General features: G+C 47.1%; 1 protein-coding gene across 5 annotated transcripts in view; it reads right to left on the bottom strand.

Moving 5' to 3' along the window:
- The window catches only part of SMARCA2 (SWI/SNF related, matrix associated, actin dependent regulator of chromatin, subfamily a, member 2), a 175,759-nt gene extending 162,909 nt beyond the window's left edge, over positions 1-12,850 (bottom strand). For 2 of the 5 annotated variants that reach the window (XM_065908453.1, XM_065908449.1), the window contains exon 1: positions 10,307-10,581. The gene's annotated coding sequence lies outside the window, so the exon portion shown is untranslated. The other 3 variants (XM_065908450.1, XM_065908451.1, XM_065908452.1) reach the window with 3 other exon arrangements.
- Positions 12,851-14,600: the final 1,750 nt, after the last annotated feature.

Consider the following 14,600-nt stretch of genomic DNA (forward strand, 5'->3'; position numbering starts at 1 on the left):
CAATGGGCGTTCAAACTTCTCAGAGAATTCTGGATAGTCAAAAGGGGGGAAAAGTACAATTCCATAAATTGAGAATGAAAGGGAATTGCCAATCATGGGAAAATCAGAGGTTATGGGAGTTGGACAAGGATGAGTTCAAATATGCACGTATACAATCACGCACCGAGACTAAAATGCAACAGTACACGTAAAACCACAGCTCTGCATCTGGCACAACACGCAGTTACCCTTACTGAGCATCATTCCCCACCCCTGCCACCTCCACTGCAGCAGAAATGACTAGGAGGGACAGGTTAAGATGTGTCCGCCCACCAGTTAATGGATAGAAGACCACAGGTACAGTTGAGGCCAGAGATTCATCCCAGCCCTCTGTGGGGTCCAAGAGTCACAAGAGAAGTCATCTCTGACTCCTGGATTTCTACACATTGATGAGGTGTGGAAATTTCAGTTCTCCAGCAAAGCAATATACCACCTCCTACACACCAAGACTTCCTGGCATCCCCACTGGGGGACTGCCTCATGGAGTGGGTATGACTGACTCTTGGATATGAGCCAAAATGACGAAATAAGCTGTTTTCTGAATTCTGATGTCTCCATGGTCCAGAATGATTCCAGGATAGTCATGATGATTTATTATGTCACCTGGGGCACACACCTGTATGCACAAAATTCTGATGCCAAACCCACAAAATCCTAAATGAATTTGTGTGCCCACTGATGAGAGGCAGGGTTGAAATTAGACCATAGGGGCTTGGTCACCCACAGCAGAGCTCTGTCCACAGAGAAATGACAGGTTAGAGAGAAAACTAAAACACGCACACACATTGCTTCCATTCTTAGCTAACTACCGTCACCTCTTGAGGAATCTCTAGAATGTGAGGGCCGTGAGGGCAAGGACTTGCTCTTCCTTGCTCCTATTTCCCCAGCACGTCCAACCAGTGTGGAGTTTAAAAAAAAAATTTGAATGAACTGTAGACAAAACTGCATGGACAAACTATTAATAGAGTCAATTATTTAAAAATAAAAAATTAGGAGAGCAGTCAGTGTTCAAGGTATGCTCAAACAAAGAAATCTTAACAACGGAGGCAAGAATTTGGGCCAATCTGATAAATGAATTAGAGCTAAAACAGGAAGCGATGAAAGACTGCTTTGGAATGATTTCGAGCAAGGGATCACTCAAACTGTTTTGCTGATACAAGGGGGTACTAAGAGAACCCCGTTCAAGTGGTTTCTAAAACAACAGGGAAGCTTGGATGGTGAATTATATCCTTGAATTCACTAGAGAGCCAAATGTTATTATTTTTTCTTTGTGATTAACAAAGCAGGCAGAAGTAACCTTTTTTTTTTTTGCATTCCACCCCCTCACATATATACACACACACGTACACAAACACACACGTTCAGTCAGCATTTTAAATTTAGGAAGCTGACGTCAATTCAGGGGTACTCCAAGTTTAAATGTTCTTTCATGTATATCAGCAAACTAATAAACCCCTTTATTTTTTAGTGAATAAAAGGAAATTGCTTACTTCCTGTTATGGTTTACCTTGAAACTGGCTTCAGTGGCTATGATGGTAAGATACCACAAGTTTGAACAATGAAGATACAAATGCTCAGTCAGCCTCATAGTCCTACTTTTCATGTTTTATATTTTAATATCTAACGATTTTCTGCATATATAATGATTTTCACCTGGGAATCTCATAGAAGGTTGTAATTAATAGTATACAGTCCCATAAAAATGCTCCTCATTTTTTTGTTATAGGAAACTACTGAAAACTTCTTAGGGGAAAACATACGTGACGGGAAGTAGAAAAGTATGGGTATATAGGGGAATGTTAACATGTCACATGGGAAACTTTTTCTTAAGACGAGGATCTTTAGAAGCACGCCCTTAACGCATGTGTCCATGAAATAGCATAGATGAGCGCACACACAAGAACACAAGAAGTTAGCTCAGAGGAATGGCAAAGTCTAACAAATGAGCAAACACGCCTCATGCAGCCCAGCTAGGGGATCTGGACTACTGAGCAACTTGCATGTGACTCTCTGGCTTCTGACTGGGAGCCCAGAGTCCTTGGGTTCCTGTCTGCCAAACTCAGGGCCGCCACCAACCCTCAGGGTCCCTGGCAAAGCGCCTTTCTTCTGGGGCTTCTCAATTTCGCCGGAGCTTGGAGTTGGAGCATCTAAGGCTCCCTGCATCTGCCAATCCATGACTTGCAGCATCTCCTGATTCCTCCAGTCTTCCGTGTAGGGGCATTCATCGGTGACCCTCCCAGCAGGACCTGGGATTCGTGCTGTCCCACCAAAGAGGAGCACCTTTCAGAGGTGAGGTTGTCGTCCTCGCCTCCTTTTCCTTCCTCGTCGTTTCTGATGACAGCAACTTCATGGTACAGCTCCAAGACATAATCAGACTTTCTTATAGCGTAAAACAACTGGGTGCTGTAGATTCCCAAGAGGGGCGAGTCTTGAGCAGAGGCGCAGGGCATCACTAAGTCCCTGCGGTGAAGGTTGAAAGTCCAGAACTGGTCAAGCCATCTTCTCCCTCACCCATTCTCCTGCGCCCTCTGCCCAGAAATCCAAAGCCTTTTCTTCTTTCCTCCAAGCACGGATGAAGTGAGGTAGATGGGGTGGTGATGGTAGGGTTGGGGGCAGGATGGATGGGGGAGAGGCTATAGCTCTGGTCACCTTAATGGGGCAGGAGCTCTTGGTCTCTCCACAAAGTTAACACTCAAAATCTATTTTTATCTGGTGTTGGAGGGGGAGGGGGTGAGTTTTACACAGTCACCAAAGAGAATGACCTATTCCACAATTACGGGGCCAACACAATAAAGAAAATGTGTGTGTCAGAGGAGGTAAAACACACAGACAGGGCAGTACACTGGCAATGCCAGCGCCACCCCCGCCGCCTCCATGCTCCCTGCAACGCTTCCTCCACCTCACACCAGCACTCCCCGAGGGCCAGGCCGCTGTGTTCTTAGCCAAGAATTTTTCAGCAGTACACCCTGTCTTTTTTCGTCCTGACCCTGCCTTTACAACCTTGGAGTGTGTGCTTTTAAAAATAAAAGTCGTTGGTGCTTCCCACAACTCCAACCACCGCAGACATCTTCCCTCTGCCTGAATCTCCTTCCTCTCCCCTTTGCAGAAAGCCCCAAAGCCCTGGGCACACCCATCTGCATATTAAAAGGAGTTCAACTTCATGGAATTTTAAGGGTCACCAGTCCAACCAAGACAACCAGCAGCAAAACATCTACCTTTGTGGTTTACTCCAATCAGCTGAAAGACCCCTATGCCTGCAGGAATACTTAACAACACACCCCATGGGATGAACCATTTCAGTGACTTGACTTGAGGACACATCTTGTCATGTCCCCGTTTAACAGAGGAGAGCACAAAGGGACCACAGAGTTGCCCAAAGTCACATCTGTGGGTGACTTTGTCTCTTGACTCCGGGCCCATGACCGAGTCAGGGCAACTTCAGGCAAGCCAGGCCATCCACCAGCCTGGAGAGCTGTCACTCAGGTTGAGCAAAGATGAGCAGGGAGCAGAAACAAAGATGGAAACAACGGGAGTTGTCACAATGGGATTAGGGTGTGACTGGGATCGCATGTCAATGTATGAAGGGACAGAGAAGTGAAGAGAAGCCCTTGAAAGAATATGAGGCAGAGACAGACGTTATGAACTTAAGAGGATGGTGACATTTAATCAAAGAACCAGAAGACCTGTTTTACTGATCTATTCTCAAACGTCCTGACTCTTTCCCAGGGCAGAAGGCATGAAGGATGTACAAGAATGACCAGAGGGCTTACCCCAAGGCTCGGCAAGTCTGATGGAGAAACGAGACTTATCCACATATAGCAGTGAGAAAAAAGAAACAAACAAACATGCAAGCTCCTGCAAGACCAAAAGGGGTTGAGCTGGAGTGTCCATTGCAGTCATGGGCAGAATTACATCTCAGCGGGCAGAGGCAAGAGAAGGGAATTAAGGGAGGCTTCATGGATAAGGTGATGTTTCAGTGTGGGCTTGAAGTAGATAAGAAACATGTGTTTACTAGAAACTGTGGCTTTCTAGTCACAGAAAAAGTTTAGGGAAACAAAGCCACCTTGACTAGACAATGCTTCTTAAATAACTATTCGCGGAACACAATAAGGAAGCGTGGGGGGACATGGGCTCTCCAGCAGACCTTTATCACTGCTGTGTTTACAGAAAGACATACCGGCAAGGGCCAAAGGCGGAATATTAGAAATAAAAGTTAGGCTCAGTTCACTACCCTAAAAATCACTCTTAAAAGTTTTTTGGCTGTTAAGCAGAATGATAAAGCTCAGGAGAGAGTTAAGATAAGAGTTCTTTTTATGTCTGTTTGCTGATTCAGACCATCTCCCCCGACCCTGAAGGATTTCTTGTTTTCTCTGTAACCTTCTCTACAAATGAACTGATAATCCCCCCACAAGAAGTAACAACTTCCCTGGAGCTGGAACACAAGTGTTGCTGTTCCTGATGGGTGAGCAGGAGAGTTGGTAAAAATAGCGAGGAAGATAAAAGAAATAAACCCATCTGAAGTTTCGTTTTTAGAGGCCAAGGCTGTCTGGATAGGTGGTGAAATATCCCCAAAGTTCTCGTGCTTCTTGGCCTGAGACGTGCAACTTTAAACAGTGCATGATATGATTTGTGCCACAGATAAAAACCACACTGGGCTTAGAGTATTCGACGTGGCTGGCCCGAAACTCTAGAGAAGCTCGGAAAACAGCTTTCTCGTCGTCATTCCATTCCAAGTCAGTTTACCATTCAAAGTTGAGGAGGTTTTAAAAAGCGGTTGGATGAAAAGTGTGCTGTGTTTTCTGGGCTTCTGTGAACTCCTCATCATTGAGTCAAGGGGACAAATTAGGATGTGAGCTGCCGCCCTTACTTGGAATAAAAAACCCTGGGACCGTCCTTGCCCGGAGTCAGAACTGGCAAGGGCCCCGAGGCAGATCTGTGCAGGACAAGAGAGAACAACCAACTTCAAGGGCTAATTACAGCCCCATGAGCCCCAGGCACTGCCTCAACAAGAGCTGGGCTCTTGACTCTATCACCCTGGACATACCATGAGCTGCCTTCTCAGAAGCATCTACCTGTGATGCAATTCGATGATCTCCTCGGTGAGGACAGCCAATGTTTCCACAAAGGAAAGATTCTTTTAAGCAGGGTATTTATGAGAAAACCCAAAGTACTAGAAGCCCCTCAACAACAAAGCCCTCCAGTAGAGAGCACCTATCTAACCCCCAATCTTGTGGCCACAGGTAATCACAGATAACTATCACTTCTCAAATTCAGCTCAACCCAAACTGCTAGGCAACTGGTCAAAACCCCAAAAGACAAACCAACGAGCTAGTAGCAAAGCGTGACACGCCTGAAATCTAATTTGTGTACACACACACCCATCCTTCCTAGGTTCTGTTAGGACCCTTTGCAAGGCAACCTCATTTGGGATGCCGATAAGAATCAATGATAGCCACTTCCTTCTCTGTTAGCTAAGATAATTTTATTTATACACTAAACATGTATATATTTTAAAAACTTTCTGGTTGACATGGCGCACGCTGACTGAGCAGTAAAACTTGACCATTATATGCTGAACGAAACTTGGCTATGTGACAGACGAGCTTTGATATGCCCAACTTTCACAGCAGAAACAAAAATTCAAGCACAAACCCTTCAAGTTCATTGCAGTTAAAATGAAAAATGGCCATTTACACTATTAATAATTAATGCTATTAAAAAATAAATCACAGAGTAGTTTATTTGACCTCTGAATTTCAAATTCTCTTATAAAACAGGTGTAACAGCAGCCAGCTACAACATCAATTTTGATACGAAGCAAATAAAATATTCCACATGAAAACACTTTATGAGTTATCGCAGAAAAATGTACATCATCACGCAGATCCTTCTAAAGGCTTCAATTTCCAACCTCGACTTGAATTCACAATCTGCTAAATAACTCTACTTTTTGTTCATGAATTCTGTTGCTCCAAACTTCTGAGAGAAGACTCCAAACCATGCCGGATAAAAAATTCATGCTTCCCCGTGGAAAGCAAGTCTTTCTACCTTTTCCAACTTTATCTTTTGAAAATTCTTCCAACTGGAACCTCTTGCTCTGAGCAAGCAGGTCAAAACTGGTACATTGGTCTTCTCACAGTTTTTTTTAGGCTCGGTGCCTGTGATCTCAGGACTTCTTCCGATCTCAGATGATCAGTTCCCAGCGCCCTCACCCCTGGCCTCCTCCGGCCACAATCCTACCCCATCACGAAGAATATCTGCCCTGTGAACTCAAGAGAGCTCACCCAGATCTCTCCCTGTATCACGTGATCTGTGCGGTTTACAATTCACTATTCGTACATGTTTAGGCACGTTCTTTAAAAGACATAAATTGTCAATTGCAGATCATTCATTTTTTATGGAATTATAGACTTCACTTAATAGCATTTTAGTACATGTAGGAATACAGCACAACAGAAAACTGCCAAACAGTTGCAAATATTTGCAATGTTATTACTTGCCCAGCTTTCCTCATGGACATTTAAGTTTCAAGTTCAATGACTTAACTCCTAGTAGGATGGTAAAAACTGGACAATACAATCTCAAGTAGGTAAAGAAATATACAGTTACCCTAAACAAGAAAACACAATCCTAACATAAACTGATATAGAATTTCCCTTAGACTTCTGTTCACTTGTAAAATAACTTACCCCAATGTTTTCTGGTCAGAGGTTTGTTTTTTTTTTTTTTTTTTCTATTTTTAAGTAATTTTAACCCCCCAATTCTGAATTCAGTTTAAACAAAATGACAAAAGGAGAGGGGACTTATTATTTAATAGTTTCTAAACCTCAAATTTATTTTAACTTCTATCAACTTCATTCATCGATCTATAAAAGGGTCACCCCATATTTAAATTAGGTTAGTTTCTAAAACATTTTTAAAGTAATAGTGTTTGCAGAGACGTAAATGATATATAGGTGGAAGACTGATGCCTACACACCTAACACTACATAGAATATTGTGTTATTTTTAAAGGTATAAAATTCTACAGGCATATTTCCTAATTGATAACTGTTTGAATGTTCTGAAAGTCTCATATCTAATAAAACATCACAATTCACAGTAGGCTTCAGTTACATAATAATGTATAATGAAGTCCAGAAGGCCACCACTCATGTTAAAATTTCAGTCAAAAATCCTGTATTTCGTATCTAAAGCATCACTTTAAATGAGTGAATTAATGACTTGTTCTCTCATAATTAAAATTAAATAATGTTTATATCCAACAATCAAAAAATTCAGCTATGTAGCTCCTGAATTTCATCAGTTGTGCTATATGTTTTGCTAAGTGTAAGTATTCAAGTATCTTTGACTGGATATTTAAAATTTCTAATATATCTAAACACTTTCAAAGAAAATGGCTATATTACTATGAAGGGGGAAAGTAAAAATAAGCAGTAATTAAGTTGCAAAATTCTCCAAACCCTGGTTGCAAGATCCCACTTAACTAGGTGATAAATATCTTTTAGGCAAATAAATATGCTATGCTTCATATTGACTCTGGCAGAACTAAGTTCTAAGACTTCTATATTCCCTGGTATAGTCATGACTTTCTATGTAGAAAAAGTAAACATCCCAGGCCTTCCTAAACACTCTACCAAATGACAGGCCACCACCTGTATTTTCTGTTTTCAACTACTCATAGAATGATCCATCACTTTATTAACTGGCTAGAGATTAAAGTTCCATAAACAAACACTTCCAAAGATGACAGAAAATTCAGTATCCACTATTGTTCAAAACCACCTACAAAATATGTTTAAGAAAAAGGAACAATTCAGATGATCATTCTTTTATAGAAAAAAAAAATGAACAGGAAAAAAATCAGAAGCAGCTCCCGAAAAATGGCTTTTCACATTAGGGAATTTTTTTCATCTGTTCACCAGAAATACTGCAGAAAAGTGACTCATTTATATAAAGTTTCTAAGGCCACTCGTGTTAAGCAACAAATTGTCCCTGACTTCTCTAAAATCATCCTGACCAGAAACAGTGAAAATCAAAACTTTCGGTGACTAACTCAGGTCTGACCAATCTCAATATGCTAGTGTAGGGAAACACTCCTTAGCATTATATTTATGACAATTCATTTCTCATGGCACCATGTCAAGATGTCAAAAACAGTGATTTATTATTTCTCTGGAGTATCAAAAAGCTGCTGACCTAGGAGAGTTTGACAAAGGCCTTGTTTACAAAGGAAGACTTCTAAAGGAAAAAAAAAACTCAACACGAAAACACTGGAGGATGGCACCACTTTTATAATATATGAAAGTCTTCTCTTTCATGGTCTTGTTTCAATACATAATAAGCCCTTAAAATGAAATGTCAAAATATTACCGGAATGTAAAGGGTACCACAATGATCTCTGAGAAAAGCATGAGATGTGCTTTTATGTTATCTTAAACTTCATCAAAGGAAAAAGTTTTAAATAATTATTTCTTTGCCGAAGTGTTCCCTTCTAGTTATAGCGCCAGAAATATTTTAAACAGAACCCAAACATTAACAATATAACAGAAGCAAAGGCATTTTGGGGTTTTTTTTGGTCAATTCCAAGCCTCAGGTGTTGGTCAAAGCACTTTTTAAGAAACTTGACGAGAAATGCTCAAAAACCACTTAAAAAAACCGAACAAAAGGAAAGATCTAAGGCTGCTTTGAACACACTCTGGCGGTGAATATTTTCTGTGAAACCCCACAGGGCAGCTAGTCCCCGAGTTGGGGTGTAACTGATGTCACTCAGGAGAAAAAAGCTTCATGGAAGGAGGCGCCCTCTCACCTCTGCCAATTTTTTAAGGGTTCAGATACCCCAAATTCCTGATTTATTTTACAATGTTCTCCACCAATACGACTTTTCTCTTTAATGCCCCCAACAAGGTAGAGCAGTGGTTGTATACAGGTTTGCTTTTCTACTTTAAGTCACATCCATAAATATCTTATGAACCTAATGGGTATCTCCAAATTTCTTCCCACCAGCAAACATTCAAGTTGTTAGGGAACTTAAAAAAAAAAAAAAAATGCCTAGGAGAATAAAAGGGCAATTAGATTCCTAAAAGAGAAAAGTGTGTTTTCTTTGCATAACAATTCACCTACTTGGATTCAAACCTGCCACACCTCTTAACAATTCACCAGGAAGCTAGAGGTAAGCTAGAAGCCTAGCACGTCCAGTATATATAGGCAAACAAGCCTTGGGCAATGGTCCTGCAAATAAAATAATACTGAAACATTTGAATGTGCCAATGTAAGTATATACACACAACAACACTGGGCATGGCTTTTGTTTCAGTGCAGTTCTCAGAAGTCTCTGAGTCTTACTTACACGGTTAAATAGAAATTTTCTTCCATTCAGTAACAAAAACAGCAATCTTTCTGTGCCAACAAGCATGGCACATCCAGGTGTAAATTAAAAAGTCCTTTGACGTGGAAGTTGAAATTTTAACTCTGCTACTGATGTACAGAGACGTTAAAAATAACCACTCAGTGCAGTAGACAAAGGTGTATCCTTGATGTCTTCCTTATGCTCTAACATCACACACAGTTAGGGACACAGTCTGCATAATAACCAGGAGATTAAGGATAGCACCTCTCAATAATATACTGACCCAGGTGGCTTTACTTTTTCAAATGCACCAAGCTCCATTAGGTCGACAACGGAAAGAAGAAAAAGGAAAGGGGGGGGGGGGAGACCTTGCAAAACTCTCCCAAAAGTTATATAAACAAAGGAGGGGAGAAGCCCAGTATGGGCTTTGCACCCGTGTGCTACTAAAATTACATAACACCCGCTGCAGACATTAAAGAAGGAATGGATCCTGCACTTCTGCACAACCCCCCCACCCCCTCGACTCCCATGCCTGCCTTCTGCTCTTCAAAAACCCAAACGCCTGGCAGGACCAAGCGGACGACTTCGAATATTTAATTTCTGGAGTAAATCCGGCGAAAGCTGGAGGCACGTTTAGGCCTGAAGTTTGAGCGTGCCACAGCCCCGGGGCACAGCGACTCCACTCTCCGGACCCGGAGGAGAAAGAACTGACAACGGACAGCAGCCAGCAAGGCCTTCTTCCCCTCGCGGTGCCTCCCGCTGCAAAGTTTTCCACGCGATCGATCGGAGGGCCGGGAGCCGGCTTCCCCCGCCCGCCTGACTTTGCAAGAAAGCCTGACCGGGAGACCGGAGGGGGCCGGGAGGGAAAGAACTGGAAAGCCCCGCACCCGGCGGGCGGCGGAGGCTCAGGCTCCTTACCTGGGGGACTCGGAACAAAAAGAGGCGCGGGGCTCGCCTAGCCTGCTGTGGCGGCCCTGCCGGCTGCCCGGAGCGGGTCTCCCCGCCCAAGCCCTAGGCCGGCGCTGGAGCCCGCGGCCCGGCCCCCGCAGCCGCTGCCGCTTCCTCCCTCGCGCGCGTCATGTCACGGCGATCAAACATGTCTGTGTGCGCTTCGCTGCTGTGACTTCCTGATTCTCCGCTGCTCGCGCGCGCACACTCACAGCCACACGCACACGCCACCCCCACCGCTCCTCCACCACCAAACCTCGCCTTGTCCTCCCTCGGCTCCCGGGCAGGGCACGAGCAGGAGCAGCTGCCCTCGCCGCTGCTCGCAACGCACCGGCCCCAGCGCGCACAACACACACACACACTCACGCGCAGACACACTCGCGCCTGCCCCGAGGGCGCCGAGACGCGAGCTGCGGGAGCTCGCCGCCCCCTCCCACCCTCCCTCCTTCCTTAGTCTCCCTGCCAAACTTTTTTTTTCCTGCCTGATCCACGTCCAACTTCCCTCCACCCGCCACCCCCCCACCCCCCACCAGCAGTCCGGCCAGCCCCGGGCTCACCAGGATCTCAGCTGCAAACTGCAACCAGGATAAAAATAATAATGCAATCCAGGCGGTGGAGGCGGGGGCGAGTGCGCAGACACTGGCGGGAGGCGATTTCCCCGCGTGTGCCGGAAACCGGTCCGAGTGTCGGGACCCAGGAGCGGCTGTCCCCCTGGAGCCCGCACTGCTGCGCCCCGCCCCGCGCGGTGCAACTGCGCCCAGGCTGCGAGGCCTGGTGCAGGGCACCCAGGGCGCCCCACTCGGTGTGCGCCCGCAGACGGGAGGGTGACTAGGGGCTGGCGCGCCGGACTGGTTATTTGGGGAAGTGCATCGCGACACCTTGCAGATGGCATGGCCGTGTTTTGCAACGCAACCGGGAGGAGGGAACACGGCGAGATGGAGGGGGAAAGCAGAGGAAGGAGTAAACCAGGTTGGGATGGGAATAAAGCAAACTCGAAAGCAGGGAACAAGAAGGAAGCGGTGCGTGTCACCTCTGGGGGCAGGCTCCCTCCCGGTCTCCCCGCCTCCTGCCCTCACCAGCCTCCCCATTCTCCCCCCACCCCCTACCCCGCGCCAGCCCTTCCCTTCTACAGCGAACGCCACAGCACAGGGTGCGCGCGGGTCCTGTTTGTGACAGTCAGGCAGAGAGGATTATCCGGATCATGGCCTCCCCGGCCCGCAGCCGCCGTGGCTCTCCCGGGCCCGGGTGCTCCCCTAGTATCTGGATGATCGCCGGCGACCCACGCCCGAGGTTCCGGCAGCCCAAGCTAGGGGAAGATGCAGAGCAAAAGAAAACAAACCCGAGAAGGCGGAGGGCAGGGTAACAGCCCAATGGGCACCTCCGACCTCCTTCTTCAGGACCTCCTCCCTCCTTCCCTCCCTCCCAGCAGTGTGGTCGGGGCTGCACACCCCGAACTTCAACACCCGAGTCCGCGCGGCCACCAGGTACCAGGGGCAGGGTCGTCCGCAGTGCCCCGGGTGCAGAGCCCCGGCAGCCCCTTTGCCTAAAGGCCTGCCTACCGGTCAGCGTACCCATCCCTGCTCGCAAAGTGGGTGACACCTCCGATCCCGCACGCAGCGGCCCCGCGGCGGTGGCTGCCACCGCCTCGGCAAGCCAGCTCCGGCTTCGCCCACCGCGACCAGCTCTCGTCTCCGCAGCCGGAGCCCTTTAAACAAGTCCCGGGGAAGCTGGTGGCAGCCGCGTTCGTTGGCGCCCGCCCGTCAGCCCGGGCTCCTCGCCCTCTCCTCCCGCTCCCCTTCCAACTCTTCGGGGGAGGACTGCTCTGGTAGAACCGTAGCGCTTCCATACTCTTCCCGGTCCTCCTGCCACCTCCTCCCCCAACCCCAGCTTTTAAAGGACTGAGGGGATTGCAACCTTGCCATGTGTGTGTGTGTGTGTGTGTGTGTGTGCATGTGTGTATGTTGCAACCTTCCGTTGGCAGAGCATCACTGATTGCCTACCTAGGGTCAAGGCTGTGGTTTGTTGGGATCTTCCTCCCCTTGCTTCCTTGAAGTAGTAATTATTACTATTATTATTAGAACAGCAAGCTTCGGTTGAAACTTTCGCGTTTCTTCCACTGCCGCCCGGGAGCTGTCGTTAAGAGCGTTCCACCTGAGGCCCGCGGGGTAGGAGGCGGGCTTTTTTTGTTGTTGCTGCTGTGGCGGTTGGCCCGCCTGTTTGTTTTGGTCTCCGTGCATGCACAATAAATAATAATTAGGTTAATAATGAATAATCCCCGGCGAAGGCGGCGCGGTGCCGGAGGGGTTTGTGCGGCGGCTGCAGCCCGGAGGCCGGAGGGAGGGGAAAGAGGAGAAAGGAGTTGTAAGTTATATTTACCTTGCTCGCGAGGAGTGTGCTGGCTGAATCTCTTCCCTCTCTGAGTCACCCAGAGTACAGAAACAGAGGGAGAGAGGACTAGATTATGAATATGACTTCATTGATGACAGCCATCCCCTCCTCTTCCTAAACTCCGGCTCCGCCCCGCGTCCCACCCTCGCCGCCTCCGCGGGCGCCGGAAGACGCGCCGCAGTTGGCCCAGCGCGCCGCTCCTCCCTGCCCGCCCGGGCGCGGGTTGGCGGGAAGCGCCTGTCACTCGCCCCGCTCGGCGACTCCCGGAGCTCCGGGAGGGAGGAGGGGGCGGTGTGCAAGAATGTGGATCGAGACAGCTCTACAGTCTGCGTGGACCTGTGTGTGTCTGCGAGGCGCCGGCTCTCTGGCCGTGTTTGTGCCTGGAGCAGAAAAACTGCGCAGGACGCTGAAAGCCCCAAGCCCCGATGGAGGGAGTTGGCGCCCGTGATCCTTCCCCGGCCCTCTGCCGGGGCCCCTGCCGGCCTCCTGGCGGGAGCGGGGAAGCGGAGGCGGCTAAGAGAAAGGGAGGGCGGCCGTAGTAATAGCGCGTAGTAGTTTAGGGGTATGGGAAGAAGGTGCTGGAATTTAACTGTGCCTCTGCCTGCCAGAGCGAGCCTGCGGAGGTGAAGGGAGGGGACGGGGGGAGGAAGGCTCCAAGTGGCACCCAAGCTGTTGGTAGCACAGTGGTGACCAGGAGAAGGAAAAACAAACAGGCATCGACGTGCTGCCCGAAACTTTTTCTCCCCCACCCCGCCCCCCACCCAAGGCTGTAATTAAAAATCTGTTCCTTTTCTCCCCCGTAAAAAGGAAGGCGGGCACAAAGAACATTCCTGCCAAATCTGTCTCTTTTCTAAAGGACTGCAAGCTTCCAAATGCCACTGAGGGAAAAACAGCTGAGAGGCTGAACGCCTTAGAAATAAACAAACCCGCCCTAACCCCCGTGTTGGCTCTGACCAGACACAGCACTTTAACCTTCCCTCACCTGTCATCTTCCCCTAAGATACATACCCAAAAAAAGGGGAAACAACCTCGTGGGGGCGGGCGGGCGATAGGGGGTAGTTAAAGCATGGAATCTGCTTTTGATTTAAGGTAGGTAATAAATCTCTTATTCTCTCCTGTCCGTAGTCTTCGCCCCCAGCCCACATTTAAGACCAGTTACAGTTGCAGACAGCACATTGCTGGCGCTTTGGTGGGTTTGAGACCTCTCCTTCCCATTTTCCTTGAAATACAGTACTTTGGCTGGATGAATAGGTCAGCGTTTGCTGAGAGAATTTTATTTTGTTTTATGAAGTGTGAAAGAATGTTAGGAGATTTTAAATCAGGGGCCTATTATTTTAGACTCAGATGAATGTAGGTGCTTGACTCAACATTAAAACTGTTCCTATATGGTAGTGTTATTAAAAGTATGACATAGCCCTTATTTTGTAATGTAACGCTTTAAATTAGTCATGCAAAGTGCACTGTGACTATTTGGTTCAAGATTTCTCCCCCCCTAGAGTAAAATCCTATTTTAACACCATTTTACTGTTGCAAAATTGGCTCTATTTGAGCAAGTGGGTCTGAAATCCAGTTCTAGGGTGCTTAAGATTGTGCAGTGGATAAGTTGAAGGCATGAAGCTGTGGAACAAACACTGCTGCAGCGTGCTGCATGGGGTCATTAAATGGCAAGAAATGTTTATGTCGCTGGTCCATTGCTGGTGGAGGAAGAATCCTCAAGGGCACCATTTTCAGGTGGCTGGGAGTGTCAAGGATCACGTACCCTGTAGTTTTCTAAGGCTTTGTTACTTGCTTGTTAACCTGAGCTTTATAATTTTCTATCTATCCCAAAGTGAAACTCAAGACAACAGAAGATAACACATATAAAAGAAGTAGAATA

Source organism: Muntiacus reevesi, chromosome 17 (assembly GCF_963930625.1).
Source record: "Muntiacus reevesi chromosome 17, mMunRee1.1, whole genome shotgun sequence".
NCBI classification, from domain to species: domain Eukaryota; kingdom Metazoa; phylum Chordata; class Mammalia; order Artiodactyla; family Cervidae; genus Muntiacus; species Muntiacus reevesi.